General features: G+C 56.1%; 1 protein-coding gene across 7 annotated transcripts in view; it reads right to left on the bottom strand.

The window, feature by feature from the left end:
* The window catches only part of SLC29A1 (solute carrier family 29 member 1 (Augustine blood group)), a 34,025-nt gene extending 22,065 nt beyond the window's left edge, over nt 1–11,960 (bottom strand). The window contains exons 1-2 of one of the 7 annotated variants that reach the window (XM_071576454.1): nt 5,801–5,968; nt 3,280–3,946 (exon numbers count right to left, since the gene is read on the bottom strand). The gene's annotated coding sequence lies outside the window, so the exon portion shown is untranslated. The other 6 variants (XM_071576460.1, XM_071576511.1, XM_071576427.1 and 3 more) reach the window with 6 other exon arrangements.
* Between the last annotated feature and the right edge of the window lie 559 nt (nt 11,961–12,519).

Here is a 12,519-nt window from a genome sequence, read left to right as displayed (position 1 = left end):
GGGGTGGGGAAAACAGCACAAAAGGGTTCTACAGGAGCTCTTGGCACTCCTGCCTGGACCAAGCTCTCCATCAACACCGACCGTTTGCTCAGGAACGGAAAGAAACTCACTGAAATCTTCCACAGCATCCGAGAGCCAACCGGGAGCATTTCTTAAGCAGGAACTGGAGTAAACCTGGCCCAGAAGTTTTTCTGCCACCCAAGGGGGCTCTGCCCTGCTTCTCACCCAGCAGCACAGGGCACCCTGCCCACGCACCTGCCAGCGGGTCCTTACAACACCCGGCGACTGCGGCGTGCTGGTAAACACTGTCGTGAACATGGGAGAGAGCTTGGCAGGGATGTGCATCTCTGAAGCCGGAGGACCGCTGCACAAACCCCTTGTATAAGTCCTGCATCCCAAGTATCTGAGCATCACCGCACTCCGCATCCCTAGAGCCACATGCTTGGCCGCTCCACTTAGCATCCCCAAAGCCACATGCGCTCCCCGCGGCAGTAACTATGAAGGGGATTTGGCGTTGCGGTTCAAGGTAGCAAGGAAGAAAGCCCCCCGTCCCAAAAAGCAGCATCTATGCATCATAACCGCACACCCCCAAGCCGAGCCGCGACTCGCACGCCGCCCCTCCCCACTCTGTGGCGCCGGGTCCTGAGCTTGGAACACCCGCTGGCTCCCTCCAAGGGCTGCCGGAGAGGAACCCACGCACCTGGCAGCCTTGAAACGCCGCGAGGAGCCTCGGAGGGAGCCGGGATGGCCAAAAGCTCGGCAACTTTGAGCCAATACCTGTAACGCGGGCGCCCACCGCTGCCCCCCGGCTCCAGTGCCTTCTCTCCGCGGTGTGGATGGGAAACTTCCTCCTCCCTCCCGCTCTGGAAACTCCTCCCCGCTGTTTTGCCGCCTTCAGTGCCACGCGGTCCGCGCGTGGGAGAGGCGGCGGGTTTTCCGCCTCCCGCCCCCTCCCTGTCCCCTCTCGGCGCCGGGAGAGGACGGGCAAGAGGAACCGCGACCCCTGCGCGGGCAGCCGAGCGCACCTCAGCACGGACCCACCTGCGCCGCGCTGTCCGCACCGCCCCGCGTCCTGCTGCCGCCCCTTCTCCCGGCCTTGCCCGCCCCTGGCTCCCCCCCCTTTCCGCGCCTACCGCATCTCCACGCCCCGCAGCTGGCGGGAAACCCACTGGCCCGCGGGTCGGCAGCTTCTTGGCGGAGGGAGGGCAAACCCCGCCGTTTAACTCCAGAGCTGTACCCAGCGGCGGATTTGGGTCTATATCTACACATTAGTAAATAACTATAAAAGGAGCTATGCATTGAATCATGGCTCTGAAATGAGTGTGAACTGGCCCTGTTCACTAGATCCCTCACTTGTCTCTCATGCTGAGTTCTACTCCAGACAAAAACGCTCTCTTCTGCAGTCACCACTAAAGGGTGTAATATATATACATATTTATATATATATATACATGGATGTGTATATATATATGCACACATACATGCACACATGTATATAAATATATATGTGTATATACACCTATACACACACACACACACATATATATATATGTAAAACTGTCTTGAATTAATGATCTAGTGCCTATGGCAGCGGAATTGGAACTGCATGATCACTAAGGCTCCTTCCAACCCAAACCATTTGCGTTTCTATAAGTCACAAGTAGGATTAAATGACTGCTTTTTGCACTGTGTAATCGTGGTGCTACTGCCCAGGGTGGCAGGCAAAGTGTAGAGCCCTCTTACATTTAAAAAATTCACAGGATCTAAGTACCGTGTGTACGCAGTATCCAAAGGGCAGGCATGTGTTTTTTCAGACTGCCGTCTCCAGGCTCCTATCTCTCCAGAATAGATACCTACTCTGCTGTGATAAAAGCCTGTTATTTAGCTTAAGTGCAGACTGCAAGAGTCCTCAGGGTACTTTGTCCTCCAGCAAAAGGGAGTGCACCTGAATTCAACCTCATATCTGTGCAGTTAAAACATCTGCAGAAATCTTTTTTTATGTTAGCTGGGTGTTTAAAGGTTCCTCCTCTGGAAGCACAGGACCCTCCTTGCTCTCTCCATTCACCTATGCTGCGTGGCCACAGGCAATGGCACCAGGAAGTCCCTGCAGCATGAAAGGCCCTGACCATGAAAACATTTGTTCCATTAATAAACAACCTTGGAAAATTCTCTGCAGATGGTGATCACTTTGGGTGTAGAAATTAAAACCAGAAGTTAAAACACTCCCAAAAGCTTTGGCAGATTCCCATCCTCACGATCTTTCAGCATGATGATCTCTAACACATCTCCCTGCAGAATGCAAGCACCAAGCTTGTATTTTAAGATAGACCTGCGAAACATTGCCATGTAAGCAAAAAGTCCTTAAGGCCCAAGAAAAAGTCAATGGGAACAGGGCTGAGACAGCTACCAGTGCTTTCTGAGCTACAACCATGACACTGTGGAGGGTCACCCTCAGGAAGAGACCTCTTCACTGGTCTGCTTGGTAATAGACTCTGCAGCTGGATCTATCCATCCCTCTGTGCTCCTGGTAGATATTTGTCGAGGGCTTCTGAGGTCAGATAACAGGGTGCACTGAAAACATGAAGTGAGCAGGAAACAATGTTGTCTGATAGTAAAACAGGAGGCTCTTTTCTTAAATGTAAGATTCATATCAGAGAAAATTAAATTTAAAAGCTCTCATCTCCAATTAAAGCTCCTTCTGCATCTCCCAGGCAGTGATGGACCCAAGGGCCTGCCTTTCCTCAGCCCATTTTCCCTAAGCCACTCTGATCTGGAAAGACTTCTACTTAAGCTGCAACAGAGACAAAACCTCTCCTCTACCCACCTTGCCTCACCTGGTCTTTCCTGTCTCCTCTGCAAAAAACAAACAAAATATAAAAGCAAGGCTGCCTCCTTTGGCATCTCACATCACGTCCTCTCCAGCTTTGAGATGGGCCACACTGTCACCCCCAGAGCCCCTTAAGTCACCTTGGCAGTACCTGGGACATTGATGCCATGGCAGCTCAGGCCCCATGTTTCTCCTCAGGATGTCCACACTCGCTGCTTGGCAGCATGAGCTAAAATTTGAGCATCTTTACAATTTTATTTTTCTATATAAGCTCCAACTTTAGGTCAGACTAAAAGCTGAGAAAATAAATTCCTCCAGGAACTTGAGCAAAGGGTCCAGACTGGCAGTGCCCAGCCAAACTGCCACTGTGCTTTCAGAAGCCAGGACAAGGCTCTCAGCATCATTATAGCCTCAGACTCCATTGTTGGGAGGAGAAACACCACAAAATTTACCTTTGAGTGGTTATTCCAGGAAGTCTCCGCTTCAGGACAGACTGGGTGTAGTCTCTGCCTCACCCCAGGCTTTCAGCAGCAGGATGCATAACACTTACCATCACCAAAGTACAGGATTAAATGTTCTCTAATTCACAGCTCTGATTCTGTCTGCAAAGCCACTCCCTCAAGCACTGGAATCATCTCTCAACAGAGATGTCTCTCACTGGAGACAGGGGGTTTGAAATCCATTAGCATGAACAGAGTCCCAGCCACCAATGACCCACAGGCAGACAGGAGGCGAGCAGATGGACCCAAGGGGAGGCACGAAGGCAGCTTCCAGCTCCTAAGTACAGATCAGGCCGCTGGCTGCTTCTCTGCACAGACCTGCGTACCCACCCACCACCAGCTTGCAGGTCGGGGTCTAATGATGTCTTCTTTCGGGCAAACAGGAGACCTGGAGTGAGCAAGACACCAGGGGATGAGGAAGGCTAAGGCTGGAAGAGCATGAGTGTCCTTTAAAATCCCACTGTGGCTGATGCAGGACAGTAGACATTTCACTCCAGGTTCTCTTCTCAGGAGAGGCACTTCAGCCTCTCAAGAAGCATGTCTGCTCTCATAAGCGCTGCAGGTCCTTGGGCTGAGTAATGCCAATGGCAGCAAGTAGTCGCGGGGGGAGACACCTCCTCTGCAAAGGAAGGTAACAGATCGCAAAGCCGGTGACAACTTATTTATTGCCCCACAAACACGGGTCCTTGCTGCAGGGCCAAGCTGCCCTGCTTCATCTTGATGGAGTGCAGTGCCTTTGCAAAGTCCTCTGCTCACAAGTGACTCATGTTATCATCTTCACCACTGCGTGTACAAAAACAAACCTCCTAGAAGAAGCAAACAGCTACGAAAACAGTTTCTGCTCTAAAGCTGGACACAGCTGTGCTTTGCCCAGCACTGGTAGTGGGCCCACTACTGTACAACCCACAGAGCTAGATGTTTCTCCCCTCTGTAATTTGGGAAAAAGAGAAAAAGGAGCCTCGAGTGGGACCCTGAGGCTTGCTGCATTCCCAGTTTCTCCATCTCCAAAACAGCAGCATGGTGCCAAAACACACTGCTGCTATTGGCAGATTGCTGCGCTCCCCAGAGCAAAGGGAGAAGGCAAAGCCCTGCTTTCAGGGAGGACGGCAGCCAGCAAAGTCTCTCCCTTATATAAGGCTGGGAGTCCCATGAACATGCTTCCCAGGACATGTTGATGGGGCTCAAGCTGCCCAGCCTTTGAGTTTTCTTCTGAAACCTCAAATGTGCGCTGCAGGCTAGTGTGTCACCATCACCTGGAGCCCAATTTGTACTCTCTGCTCACAGCTAGTTTGTAACAGGCAGAACAAACAGGCGAAGTGCTCTCACTTCAAAGATACTTGCTGCCAAACCTTTCACAAAAGCTGCTTTTTTCCCCCCACCCCTTGTAGCAATTCCCTGCTTTAGCTAAAGCTATGAAATCCAAAATGGGAAAACAAACAAACGGCTGGTTTGGAAAGCAATAGCAAAAAGGGAGATTTATTCCAGGCAGTGGATAATGCATCACATGAGCTGAAGGAATATTTTTGGTGCCTCTTGGGCAACATTTGAGCTTTAGGCCCTGAAGAGCTAGCCAGCATTTGCAGGCACTTAGCGTTTCCAGAATCCTTTACACTTGGCACCCACGTTGATCGTTTTCCTTGGAGATTTGCAAGCACTTTGCAACCATACATTAATTAACCCACCAGCCCTCCTCTGCAGTGAGATCTCCTTTTCCCTCTAAAGTGCCTGTGCTAGAGGCAAGGGAAACTGAGGCATGGTGAAGCCAGCAGCCTGCAGCAGGGCTGAGGTCAGGGACTACATGCTATCCAGCTCCCCTTTGCATTGCAAAACACGCTCCTCTTTACATGCATGACCTGCAGCTGCAGCGTTTCCCTACATTGGGTGCTGCCCACACCATTTCAGAGAAAGGCATGGACAGCTCAGTTCAGAGAGCCTCGGTGCCACGGAGCAGAGGAACAGAGAGTCAGTGTGTTTAAAAGGCAGAGCAGGCAGGCAGGAGTGGAGTGGCAAGCAAATTAGCAGCTGTATCTGATTCTCTGCACGTGTGACAAGGCAGCAGAGCACAGCCATATTGGGAAAGGGGAAGAAGGGGGCATTTTAATCAGTCAAATGGAGGGAAACACAGAGGATGCTGGACCTCTGTGAAGTGCCAGCAGGTTATTAACCTTCTAGCCCATGAGGGGAAAAACACTACAAGCTCCTGTGAATAGAGTTATAATGAGACTACAGTGACCCTGTATTCTTTGATAGTCATAAAAGCATCTCAGCCTGTTGCCAAGATCATCGAATGGCTCAGGGACCATTTTAGTTTTGTTCCCTTGCTGGTCCTGGCTGACCCCAGAGCATGGTCCTGGCTGAAGGGCTGCTGGCAGACCTTTTTTGGGTCAGATGTTCTCTGGTTGTTGCTTGCAGGACTCCTGATGGTAACCCCCCATGTTTTGGGCTGAGGTGTCAGGGCAGAGGTGATGCTCACCTGATGGCCTGAACCTGGCTGGGATGAGGTGGAGAAAATGTGGGCTGCAATACCCTCCTGAGCTCTGCCTGTGGCACAGATATCCAGCTGGCACGTCACCGATTGCAGGGCGCAATGCAGACCTCTAGTGCCCTGTTGTCACTCTGCTTCCTCGTGCAACCTGACCTGCTGGGATAAAGTCAGGCCTGTAATTTCTTCACTAGCAGACTGAAGGGAGCAAGAACCCGCTGCCAGGAGAGGGGGAGGCACAGAGAAAAAACCTGTAAGGAGAGGCAGGGGAGAGGGAGGAGGCACCTGCTGCCAGTCAGCTCCACCACCTCCCCAAGCTAAGCACCCCCCCATACTGGTAGCTCTGCGATGCAATGTGGTGACACTGCTACGCCTAAAGCACTCACAGCTCTGGTGAGCAAACCGTCTGGAGACCTGACAAGGAAGGGCCTCCATCCAGCATGCCTCCAGCCTGGTGGAAGTGGCAGGGCAATGGGTGTTTTCCAGCTGGGCAGGCAGAAACAAAACTCATTGTCCCCTGATGCAGCACAGCTCAGCAAGGGGCCTGGGGTGCCCACAGGGCTCCTGAGGCCTGGCATGGACAGTGGGGTCCAGTTAAATTTCAGCATCCTCTCAGGCCGCTGAAGGTGAGGGGCATCCTGGTGCCCAGAGGAGCAGCAGCATTTCTGGGACACAGGGCTGTCCCAGCTGGGAGGCTAGGGGCACACAAACCACCCTGCCTAAGCCACTGCTAAAGGTTTCCCATCCCTATCACGTCCTGCGTGCAATCCTCCACAGAGCAATCCCTCTCCCTTCCATCCTCATCCCTCTGTCTCCCTCCCTGCACTGCTCCTGCCCTCTCCTGAGGCCCAGCTACCCATTTGCTTAGACCTACAAGCATTAAGGCAGTAAATACTGCCTAACGACACCAATTAGCTGCAGAGCTGCTTTGTGGCTAGTTACTGAGTGACAGCTGTGCAGCCACCAGCAAAGGGTAAAATGTTACCCCACAGCACGCAGTTTCCACCTGCCAGGGCCTGAGCTGAGGCCTGGGTAAACTCAAGACACACAGTCCATGCTTCCACCCATATTAGAGGAGACAGGCAGGAACACTCTGTGGCATTCAGAAATGATTGTCCTGAGGAATGGGCCACTCCAAGCACCCAATGTCACCCTGTCATGGTGTCACACCAGGTCTCCTTGGCAGAGGATGGAGCTGGCACAGGCAGAGAGAGCCACACTATAGTCAAGGTCATCTGGCCCACTGAAGCGGTGCCGGGGGCACATCCTGCTCCTTAGCTGGCAGCACCAGTCTCCCACGTGGAGCACAGCCATTAAAGAAGGAGCTGGCTGGCACTCAGCCACACTCGTAAAACACCACAGGGGAGCTGTGGGCTGCTGGGAATGGGGGAACCTGGCAAAAGGAAGATGGACGGCAGCCACTGTGTGGTCCTGTTTCTCCCTCTCTGCAAAGCCCATCCACACCCCAGTGGAGGAAGGTGCCTAGCAGCTCTCTGGATCTCATCTAAAAGGCAGAAGAAGACTTTCTGGAGAATGGGTGAATCCCAGCCTCAAAGGACAGCCTGAAGCCATGGCTCCCCAACAGCCTTCTCAAGGCAGATTGGTGGCAGCAGGAAGAGTCATACTTTGGCTCTCAGGGAGTGCTGCTGCAGCTGGAGGCTGCCCATCCTATATGGCAGGGCAAAGCCAAGGTTCCTTCCTGCTGTCCCTGCTAGCCTGCTCCCTGGAAAGGCTCTGAGGCCACTGGCACCACAGGGACCATGGCACATGGCCACCTGCAGAGGTGAGGGCTCTAAACACAGGCCCAAGAGCTCTCACGGCCATGCCAGCGCTGTGTCTGTTCCTGGCCCAACAGTTGCTGGCTGGCGTGGAGGAATTCCGCTCTGTGCAAACGTCTGGCAGGGCTGACTAAATCCTGTCTGGAGACTAAGCCCATCCTGTCATGCTTTCCCCCTTGGGCGAATCAACGGCAAAGCTGTGGCTGAATGCTCCCAAACATCCCCCAGGGAGGTCTCCAGGAGAACCCTTTCCCACAGCTTGCAACAGTACCAGCCGTTCATCATTTCCTCTCCTTGCCAGTCATGTTTTCGCGGGTTCCCAAGCCGAGACACGGTTCCCAGGCCACTCGGCAGAGCGCAACCATGGGACATCAAAAGAAGGGCAAGCTGAACCCATGACCAGCAGCCCATCTGTCGTGGATCACAGGAGTACCACTGGGACGGCCCTCCCTTCCTCAACTCCTCTGGAAAACCTCTGTCCACCCGTGGGCAGAGGATCGTCTTAACACGGACCAGGGAGGAGGAACCCCTCGGGGGGTCCTGCACCACTCACGCTGAGGCTGGGATACCCTGCTGGGAGCCCGCAGTGCCCCGTGCCCACGCTGCTGGGGGAGCCCGGCAGAGTCTGGCTGTCCCCGGGGTGCGGCTGTCGCTTCTGCCCCTCGCTGTGCTCGCTGCAGAGCTGCGCGACCCCCGAGCGCTCTGCGGGGACCCCCAAACGCGGCGGCAGGGGGCGCGCGAGCCGGTGCTGCCCCCTGGCGGCGTCCCCGGAGCGCAGCCGCGGCCCCTTCCCCTCCTTCCCGTGACCGGGCAGCACGGGGAGCCCATGGGGAAGGAATTAGCCGGCCTACGGCCTTAATCGGCTCCGCGGAATGAGGGAGCGAGTGTGGGAAAGCGGAGGGGGCAGCGGGAAGTGCAGGAGTGGTGTTCACACAGCAGTGGGGAGCTGGTGGCTGGTGGGAGAGGGTCCGGGATTCTGTGTGGGGAAGTATCTCATGCCACCCCTCAGGCTGGGGGCCAGGGAAGGGCAGACACAGGCCTGAGCGCTGGGCTCAGTGTGAGGAGGAGGAGGCAGTGAGCTGCAGTAGGGACAATTCACAGGCACAGGCATCACCAGCACTGGGAGCCAAGTGTGCAGTGGTACAAGGCACCCCAAAGCGTGGGCTTGTTGTGTGTGCTGTGCTAACCCGTGGGGGGACAAGCAGCAGCCAGGAAATCTGGGGGTAAGCAGGGAAGTCCGAGGGCAGAAGCTCAAACTGTTTTTTTGAAGGTGGTTTAAAGGAGTGGAGCAGTTTGTCTGTAGGTAACATACCATGCAGAAGGGCAGGAATACTGTTAGGAAGCAGATTTCAGGGTCAGGATGGATGACATGAAGACGCAACCCAGTGACAGTCACTCTGAACAGAATATGTGTCATGTGGGGCTGTGCTTGGCTGCTAAACTGTTGGCCACAGAGAGAGGTTCTGGCTGGTCCTTTGAGAACCCTGGATCTCACAGGGATGGGGAAAGGCATGAAGTGTACCTTGTCAGCATAGCATACTTCTCAAAGGCAGCTTGCCAGCTTCTCCCCTTGGTCCTCAGCTATGAGGCATCCAGGAGCACCTTTGTGCCATGGGCCAAGTGCCTCAGGGCAAGAGGGGCTCCTGTCATTACCTTCCTAGGAGCTCATGGCCTCAGGCTGACTTTGTGAATCCATACTCAGCTGATAGGGACTCAGTCTCTGGGGAAACAGCCTGCTCTTCTAACCCAACTGCCCAGACCCAAGACAAAAGACAGCCCTCACTACCATGGTGACTGGCTTCCCACAAAGGCCCTTCTCTGAGGAGTGGCTGCAGACATCACCTACTCCCTGTTTGCTCAACTGTCTCCACAGGATCTGACATCTCCAGAGGGTGCAAGCAGGTGGAAAAGTCTGACCTGGTTTTTGCTAGTGCTGTGTCCTGGGACTGAAGAGCTGGGAAGCTTCATGGCAGATTTGAGCTGATGTGCAGTGTCCAGCAGTGCTGCTGCTGGCCCTGCTTTGCATCTGCAGCCATGGTATTGCTTGGCTTCCTGCAAAAATCCGGGCTTCTCAAGAAGGAAAAGAGCTCCACAAAAGCCTAGCTTCCCAGAGAATCCTGGAGTGGCTTGTTGCTGATGATAGCTTGGGGCAGGGCTGCCCTCTCTGATGCAGGACAGATTGTTCTGCCCCTGCTGCCTGTATCTCCCATCCTGCTGCTTCCAGTGCCATCCAGCTTGCATTCAGGGATGCTCTGGCCACCCCTGGCAGGGAGTGGGGGCTTTGTTGTATGTCTGTGCATGGGATAGCTGGTGCAGTGCAAGCAGGCCAGCAGCAGCTCATGGCTGTGCTCCTCCACTGCATCCAACATCATCTTCCTGCAGAAGCCTGAGGACCACAACAGATGAGTTTCACTATCTCCTACCACCCAGCTGTGCCAGTTTCCCTTGCTCCCTACATTTCCCCATCCATTGCAGCTTCTACTTGCCTTCCCAGACAGCACCACGGCACTGGAGGAATAAGGACAACAAGCAGTAATGGGGATCCTATTTTCTCATCTCTTGCATTAAGACCTTTACTGGGGCAGCAGAACAGCACCCTGACCTTGAGAGGCACCACAGATGTGGGGTCAAGGGTCATACCACGAATCCTACTCTGCCTGCACCCTCATCTCTCCCTGCACGAGAGGTCAGGGTTCTACAAACAAGCCTGGGGCCATGCCTCGGACTCTGAGGCCAGCCAGGACCTCTGTACCAAGCCAAATCACGCCGAGGGCAGCCAGGGAATGGTGCCTGGGGAGAAAGGAGCTGCATAGGGAAAGGTGCAAGGGCGGAGAGCAAGCTCCCAGCGGTCAGCCTACAAATAGAAAGGGTCATGGGAGAGTGCCCAGCTGCTGGGACATAGGGCCTCTGAGAGGTGGATGGGGCTGCAGAAGAAGCCCTGGCAGGGAGGCAGGCCGTGGCACAGCCCCAGGGCCTCCAGGAATGTGAAGGGCTCGCTGGTGGTGTTCCCTGTGGTGCAGGCACCCCCGGGGCCATACAGGAACATACGTGACTGGCGGGGCAGGGAGGAAGCCAGTGCTCACGGAAGGCTGGGACTGACACAGGAAGGTGCCGGGCCCGTAAGCAATGGCCGTGTCAGCCCTGCAGTGACATCCCCACGGGCCGAGTAACCAAACACCATCCCCCGCTGCCTTTGCAGGGGTATGGAGAGTAGAGAAGGCGTTTGCTGCCCCATGCCATTGTCATCCCGGGACGGGACCCCTGCCCGCAGCAGGAGGGGAAGGGAAGGCAGCAGGACTCAGCACCGGCAGGAGCCGGGCCGAGCGTGCCGGGGGCGGAGCTGCGCTCGGTCAGCCTGCCACCCCTGCAGCCCCGGCTGTCCCGCACGGCAGCGGGACGGGTGCCAGGGCTTCCCCGCGAGGTGCCGCCGCTGCTGCCGGGGGCCCCGGTCCGCCCTAACACTCACCCCTCCCGTGGCAGCCAGGGCACCGCCACGTCGCTTACATGTTTCCCCAGGCGCTGCCGGCTCCTTCCCGCGGCGCCGGTCCCGTCCCGCAACACCCGGTGCCAGCACTGCTGGCCGCGGCACACCGGGTCCTAGCGCTGCCCGCCGCTCCAAGGGCACCTCGCGGGCGGGCTGGGACAGCCCTCAGCTTCGGGGCACTGCAGCCTGGAGTCCTCACCCCTTTCAACCCGTTCTGTCCCGCTGCCTCAGCTGCAGCGTCCGCACCAGCGAGAAGGATGCTGCGGCGTTCGCCCCGCTGCCGCAGCCCCGGCACAGGGTTGCGCGGTGCTACGGCTTTTTCCAGTGCTTCCCCTCCTCCTGGAGCAGGCGGCTGGCCCTCCTGCCCCGGGGGTCCCTGCCTCGGGAGAGGGGCATCGGCGTGCTGCCAATTTGCCCAGGCAAGGAGGGCAGGGTGCTGGCCGTCAGTCCCACCACTGCTGCTCCCCCTTTTGCTCTCCCGTGCACCAGCGCCAGGCTCCGAACCTTCCTTGCAGCTATGGGACTAGAAAGCTTCAGTCCCAAACCTCCATCGTCCCAGGATGGGGGAATGAGGTAGTGTGTGATGGCTACAGAGCTCATGAGGCACAGGCTGCAGGGTGACCTTGCAGCAAGCAGCCAAAATGGGGCACAAGACCTTGGCTCAGTGGAGGGGATTAGAGCCAGACCCCTTCCTGCTCCCCCGGGAAACAAGGCACAGTTCTTGCTCTGCTCACCTCCCCACCTGCATGCTGCCCTTACCTCGATGGCTCAGCTTTCCTGGTACCTGCAGCCTCCTCACTGCCTGGAGCCAAGCAGGGTCAGAGTTTCCCAGAGCAGCAGAACCAGGTTGTGGAGGCTTTGCCACCCCACAGGCTCTGCAGCTGGAGTGGGTTTCAGAGCCCTGGGGCTGGCTGGGGCTGGCTGAGCACGGCTTCTGCTGGCTCAGCAGGTGGAGGCTGCATGCACGGGCAGATTAGCAGGGGGGGGAAATTGGCTTCTGCCACAGGAACTACAAGTGGGATTCGTCAGCTGTGGGGCCAAGTGCCAGCTTGGGGAAGGAGAGAGGGGAGGCTGTGAGTGGACAGCCACTCTGGGGGAGCAACACAGCCCACAAGGGGAGCACCAAGAGCAGTGCTGTGAGTGCCAGCATCATCCCAGGGATGGGGTCATCTCTCTGGTGACACAAGTCAGTCCATGTTGCTGTGCTGGACTTGGATCATGGCAGGACACTTGCTGAGATCCCACCCCACCATGGGTCAGCATCAACCCCCTGGGGCCAGCATGGGGGCCTTCAGTAGAGCACCCTGCACCCACTGCCCCCGCTGCCGGGCCCCTCAGCTGCTCAGGAATGAACTGGCACCAGCCCACCAGCTGCTCTCCTGGTATGTGTGGACAGAGCCAGAATGCTGAGCCTTGGCCTCTTCTCTGCCCTGGCCAGGCCTGGTCCC

The sequence above is a fragment of the Pithys albifrons genome, chromosome 2 (genome assembly GCF_047495875.1).
Source record: "Pithys albifrons albifrons isolate INPA30051 chromosome 2, PitAlb_v1, whole genome shotgun sequence".
NCBI lineage: Eukaryota > Metazoa > Chordata > Aves > Passeriformes > Thamnophilidae > Pithys > Pithys albifrons.
Note: the sequence above shows the minus strand (reverse complement) of the source record. Positions and strands in the feature narration are given on the sequence as shown.